This window comes from Xenopus laevis, chromosome 8L (assembly GCF_017654675.1).
Source record: "Xenopus laevis strain J_2021 chromosome 8L, Xenopus_laevis_v10.1, whole genome shotgun sequence".
Taxonomy (NCBI): domain Eukaryota; kingdom Metazoa; phylum Chordata; class Amphibia; order Anura; family Pipidae; genus Xenopus; species Xenopus laevis.
In genome coordinates, this window is record NC_054385.1 from 128,936,577 (window position 1) to 128,943,707 (window position 7,131).

A 7,131-nucleotide genomic window follows, 5' to 3' on the forward strand; every position below is an offset into this window, starting at 1 on the left:
AGGGTTAATTCCCTACGGTCTAAACCACATGGTGATGAAATCCCCTGTTTGGACTTGAGCTATGGGGTCTCCTAGGGTTCTGGCAGGGGCAGGAGCCATTGTACCTGTGCAGCATGGCTGATACCATAGGATGTCACTAGGTGTCGCTGCTGCAACACTTGACTATAAATAGGAGAGCCATGTGCTTACACAGCCATTACTGATCACAGAGGAGCGAGTGATTGCAGCAACCAAGACGTAGAGGCAGGAGGCCTCTGAGGCTGGGGTGCGGCAGCCCATGCCTGGGAGCTAGACCAGGTAGGTCTGAAGCTCCTTAATTCCAAATCTGGATTCAGAGTGCTCGAGCTATAGACAGTGTTATAGTTCAGCTATGGATTAAGCAATCGTGTGCCAGCGCTATGGATAGTGCTGGAGCCATTGTCATATCGATCAAGCAAGTTGTGGGCTCAGCTAAGAAAGGCTGGAGCCTTTGTGGATGCCTGTTCCAGGCCTTCAGGCTGGGCCCCCTTAGCTCATAACAAGGTTACAGATATATAGAACATTGGGGTAACAGTCACTCTGCTATAGTTCTAGGGGTACCCAGGGTACAAATAAACACTTACCCCAAATCTCCCCCTAACTGACCTTCAGACTGGGCCCCCTTAGCTCATAACAAGGTTACAGATATATAGAAACATTGGGGTGTCACCCTGCTATAGTTCTAGGGGTACCCAGGGTACAAATAAGCATTCACCCCAAATCTCCCCCTAACTGACCTTCAGACTGGGCCCCCTTAGCTCATAACAAGGTTACAGATATATAGAAACATTGGGGTAACAGTCACCCTGCTATAGTTCCAGGGGCACCCAGGGCACAAATAAACCCCAAATCTCCCCCTAACTGACCTTCAGACTGGGCCCCCTTAGCTCATAACAAGGTTACAGATATATAGAAACATTGGGGTAACAGTCACCCTGCTATAGTTCCAGGGGCACCCAGGGCACAAATAAACCCCAAATCTCACCCTAACTGACCTTCAGACTGGGCCCCCATAGCTCATAACAAAGTTACAGATATATAGAAACATTGGGGTAACAGTCACCCTGCTATAGTTCCAGGGGTACCCAGGGTACAAATAAACACTCACCCCAAATCTCCCCCTAACTGACCTTCAGACTGGGCCCCCTTAGCTCATAACAAGGTTACAGATATATAGAAACATTGGGGTGTCACCCTGCTATAGTTCCAGGGGTACCCAGGGTACAAATAAGCATTCACCCCAAATCTCCCCCTAACTGACCTTCAGACTGGGCCCCCTTAGCTCATAACAAGGTTACAGATATATAGAAACATTGGGGTGTCACCCTGCTATAGTTCCAGGGGTACCCAGGGCACAAATAATCACTCACCCCAAATCTCCCCCTAACTGACCTTCAGACTGGGCCCCCCTTAGCTCATAACAAGGTTACAGATATATAGAAACATTGGGGTAACAGTCACCCTGCTATAGTTCCAGGGGCACCCAGGGCACAAATAAACCCCAAATCTCACCCTAACTGACCTTCAGACTGGGCCCCCATAGCTCATAACAAAGTTACAGATATATAGAAACATTGGGGTAACAGTCACCCTGCTATAGTTCCAGGGGTACCCAGGGTACAAATAAACACTCACCCCAAATCTCCCCCTAACTGACCTTCAGACTGGGCCCCCTTAGCTCATAACAAGGTTACAGATATATAGAAACATTGGGGTGTCACCCTGCTATAGTTCCAGGGGTACCCAGGGTACAAATAAGCATTCACCCCAAATCTCCCCCTAACTGACCTTCAGACTGGGCCCCCTTAGCTCATAACAAGGTTACAGATATATAGAAACATTGGGGTGTCACCCTGCTATAGTTCCAGGGGTACCCAGGGCACAAATAATCACTCACCCCAAATCTCCCCCTAACTGACCTTCAGACTGGGCCCCCCTTAGCTCATAACAAGGTTACAGATATATAGAAACATTGGGGTAACAGTTACCCTGCTATAGTTCCAGGGGTACCCAGGGCACAAATAAACACTCACCCCGAATCTCACCCTAACTGACCTTCAGACTGGGCCCCCTTAGCTCATAACAAGGTTACAGATATATAGAAACATTGGGGTGTCACCCTGCTATAGTTCCAGGGGTACCCAGGGCACAAATAATCACTCACCCCAAATCTCACCCTAACTGACCTTCAGACTGGGCCCCCATAGCTCATAACAAAGTTACAGATATATAGAAACATTGGGGTAACAGTCACCCTGCTATAGTTCCAGGGGTACCCAGGGTACAAATAAACACTCACCCCAAATCTCCCCCTAACTGACCTTCAGACTGGGCCCCCTTAGCTCATAACAAGGTTACAGATATATAGAAACATTGGGGTGTCACCCTGCTATAGTTCCAGGGGTACCCAGGGTACAAATAAGCATTCACCCCAAATCTCCCCCTAACTGACCTTCAGACTGGGCCCCCTTAGCTCATAACAAGGTTACAGATATATAGAAACATTGGGGTGTCACCCTGCTATAGTTCCAGGGGTACCCAGGGCACAAATAATCACTCACCCCAAATCTCCCCCTAACTGACCTTCAGACTGGGCCCCCCTTAGCTCATAACAAGGTTACAGATATATAGAAACATTGGGGTAACAGTCACCCTGCTATAGTTCCAGGGGCACCCAGGGCACAAATAAACCCCAAATCTCACCCTAACTGACCTTCAGACTGGGCCCCCATAGCTCATAACAAAGTTACAGATATATAGAAACATTGGGGTAACAGTCACCCTGCTATAGTTCCAGGGGTACCCAGGGTACAAATAAACACTCACCCCAAATCTCCCCCTAACTGACCTTCAGACTGGGCCCCCTTAGCTCATAACAAGGTTACAGATATATAGAAACATTGGGGTGTCACCCTGCTATAGTTCCAGGGGTACCCAGGGTACAAATAAGCATTCACCCCAAATCTCCCCCTAACTGACCTTCAGACTGGGCCCCCTTAGCTCATAACAAGGTTACAGATATATAGAAACATTGGGGTGTCACCCTGCTATAGTTCCAGGGGTACCCAGGGCACAAATAATCACTCACCCCAAATCTCCCCCTAACTGACCTTCAGACTGGGCCCCCCTTAGCTCATAACAAGGTTACAGATATATAGAAACATTGGGGTAACAGTTACCCTGCTATAGTTCCAGGGGTACCCAGGGCACAAATAAACACTCACCCCGAATCTCACCCTAACTGACCTTCAGACTGGGCCCCCTTAGCTCATAACAAGGTTACAGATATATAGAAACATTGGGGTGTCACCCTGCTATAGTTCCAGGGGTACCCAGGGCACAAATAATCACTCACCCCAAATCTCACCCTAACTGACCTTCAGACTGGGCCCCCATAGCTCATAACAAAGTTACAGATATATAGAAACATTGGGGTAACAGTCACCCTGCTATAGTTCCAGGGGTACCCAGGGTACAAATAAACACTCACCCCAAATCTCCCCCTAACTGACCTTCAGACTGGGCCCCCTTAGCTCATAACAAGGTTACAGATATATAGAAACATTGGGGTGTCACCCTGCTATAGTTCCAGGGGTACCCAGGGTACAAATAAGCATTCACCCCAAATCTCCCCCTAACTGACCTTCAGACTGGGCCCCCTTAGCTCATAACAAGGTTACAGATATATAGAAACATTGGGGTGTCACCCTGCTATAGTTCCAGGGGTACCCAGGGCACAAATAAACACTCACCCCAAATCTCACCCTAACTGACCTTCAGACTGGGCCCCCTTAGCTCATAACAAGGTTACAGACATATAGAAACATTGGGGTAACAGTCACCCTGCTATAGTTCTAGGGGTACCCAGGGCACAAATAAACCCCAAATCGCACCCTAACTGACCTTCAGACTGGGCCCCCATAGCTCCTAACAAAGTTACAGATATATAGAAACATTGGGGTAACAGTCACCCTGCTATAGTTCCAGGGGTACCCAGGGTACAAATAAACACTCACCCCAAATCTCCCCCTAACTGACCTTCAGACTGGGCCCCCTTAGCTCATAACAAGGTTACAGATATATAGAAACATTGGGGTGTCACCCTGCTATAGTTCCAGGGGTACCCAGGGTACAAATAAGCATTCACCCCAAATCTCCCCCTAACTGACCTTCAGACTGGGCCCCCTTAGCTCATAACAAGGTTACAGATATATAGAAACATTGGGGTGTCACCCTGCTATAGTTCCAGGGGTACCCAGGGCACAAATAAACACTCACCCCAAATCTCACCCTAACTGACCTTCAGACTGGGCCCCCTTAGCTCATAACAAGGTTACAGACATATAGAAACATTGGGGTAACAGTCACCCTGCTATAGTTCCAGGGGTACCCAGGGTACAAATAAACACTCACCCCAAATCACCCCCTAACTGGCCTTCAGACTGGGCCCCTTAGCTCATAACAAGGTTACAGATATATAGAAACATTGGGGTAACAGTCACCCTGCTATAGTTCCAGGGGTACCCAGGGCACAAATAAACCCCAAATCGCACCCTAACTGACCTTCAGACTGGGCCCCCATAGCTCCTAACAAAGTTACAGATATATAGAAACATTGGGGTAACAGTCACCCTGCTATAGTTCCAGGGGTACCCAGGGCACAAATAAACATTCACCCCAAATCACCCCCTAACTGACCTTCAGACTGGGCCCCCTTATCTCATAACAAGGTTACAGATATATAGAAACATTGGGGTAACAGTCACCCTGCTATAGTTCCAGGGGTACCCAGGGTACAAATAAACACTCACCCCAAATCACCCCCTAACTGGCCTTCAGACTGGGCCCCTTAGCTCATAACAAGGTTACAGATATATAGAAACATTGGGGTAACAGTCACCCTGCTATAGTTCCAGGGGTACCCAGGGTACAAATAAGCACTCACCCCAAATCTCCCCCTAACTGACCTTCAGGCTGGGCCCCCTTAGCTCATAACAAGGTTACAGATATATAGAAACATTGGGGTGTCACCCTGCTATAGTTCCAGGGGTACCCAGGGCACAAATAAACCCCAAATCTCCCCCTAACTGACCTTCAGACTGGGCCCCCATAGCTCATAACAAGGTTACAGATATATAGAAACATTGGGGTGTCACCCTGCTATAGTTCATGGGGTACCCAGGGTACAAATAAGCACTCACCCCAAATCTCCCCCTAACTGACCTTCAGACTGGGCCCCTTAGCTCATAACAAGGTTACAGATATATAGAAACATTGGGGTAACAGTCACCCTGCTATAGTTCCAGGGGTACCCAGGGTACAAATAAACACTCACCCCAAATCTCCCCCTAACTGACCTTCAGACTGGGCCCCCTTAGCTCATAACAAGGTTACAGATATATAGAAACATTGGGGTGTCACCCTGCTATAGTTCCAGGGGTACCCAGGGTACAAATAAGCATTCACCCCAAATCTCCCCCTAACTGACCTTCAGACTGGGCCCCCTTAGCTCATAACAAGGTTACAGATATATAGAAACATTGGGGTGTCACCCTGCTATAGTTCCAGGGGTACCCAGGGCACAAATAAACACTCACCCCAAATCTCACCCTAACTGACCTTCAGACTGGGCCCCCTTAGCTCATAACAAGGTTACAGACATATAGAAACATTGGGGTAACAGTCACCCTGCTATAGTTCCAGGGGTACCCAGGGCACAAATAAACCCCAAATCGCACCCTAACTGACCTTCAGACTGGGCCCCCATAGCTCCTAACAAAGTTACAGATATATAGAAACATTGGGGTAACAGTCACCCTGCTATAGTTCCAGGGGTACCCAGGGTACAAATAAACACTCACCCCAAATCTCCCCCTAACTGACCTTCAGACTGGGCCCCCTTAGCTCATAACAAGGTTACAGATATATAGAAACATTGGGGTGTCACCCTGCTATAGTTCCAGGGGTACCCAGGGTACAAATAAGCATTCACCCCAAATCTCCCCCTAACTGACCTTCAGACTGGGCCCCCTTAGCTCATAACAAGGTTACAGATATATAGAAACATTGGGGTGTCACCCTGCTATAGTTCCAGGGGTACCCAGGGCACAAATAAACACTCACCCCAAATCTCACCCTAACTGACCTTCAGACTGGGCCCCCTTAGCTCATAACAAGGTTACAGACATATAGAAACATTGGGGTAACAGTCACCCTGCTATAGTTCCAGGGGTACCCAGGGTACAAATAAACACTCACCCCAAATCACCCCCTAACTGGCCTTCAGACTGGGCCCCTTAGCTCATAACAAGGTTACAGATATATAGAAACATTGGGGTAACAGTCACCCTGCTATAGTTCCAGGGGTACCCAGGGCACAAATAAACCCCAAATCGCACCCTAACTGACCTTCAGACTGGGCCCCCATAGCTCCTAACAAAGTTACAGATATATAGAAACATTGGGGTAACAGTCACCCTGCTATAGTTCCAGGGGTACCCAGGGCACAAATAAACATTCACCCCAAATCACCCCCTAACTGACCTTCAGACTGGGCCCCCTTATCTCATAACAAGGTTACAGATATATAGAAACATTGGGGTAACAGTCACCCTGCTATAGTTCCAGGGGTACCCAGGGTACAAATAAACACTCACCCCAAATCACCCCCTAACTGGCCTTCAGACTGGGCCCCTTAGCTCATAACAAGGTTACAGATATATAGAAACATTGGGGTAACAGTCACCCTGCTATAGTTCCAGGGGTACCCAGGGTACAAATAAGCACTCACCCCAAATCTCCCCCTAACTGACCTTCAGGCTGGGCCCCCTTAGCTCATAACAAGGTTACAGATATATAGAAACATTGGGGTGTCACCCTGCTATAGTTCCAGGGGTACCCAGGGCACAAATAAACCCCAAATCTCACCCTAACTGACCTTCAGACTGGGCCCCCATAGCTCATAACAAGGTTACAGATATATAGAAACATTGGGGTGTCACCCTGCTATAGTTCATGGGGTACCCAGGGTACAAATAAGCACTCACCCCAAATCTCCCCCTAACTGACCTTCAGACTGGGCCCCCTTAGCTCATAAAAAGGTTACAGATGTAT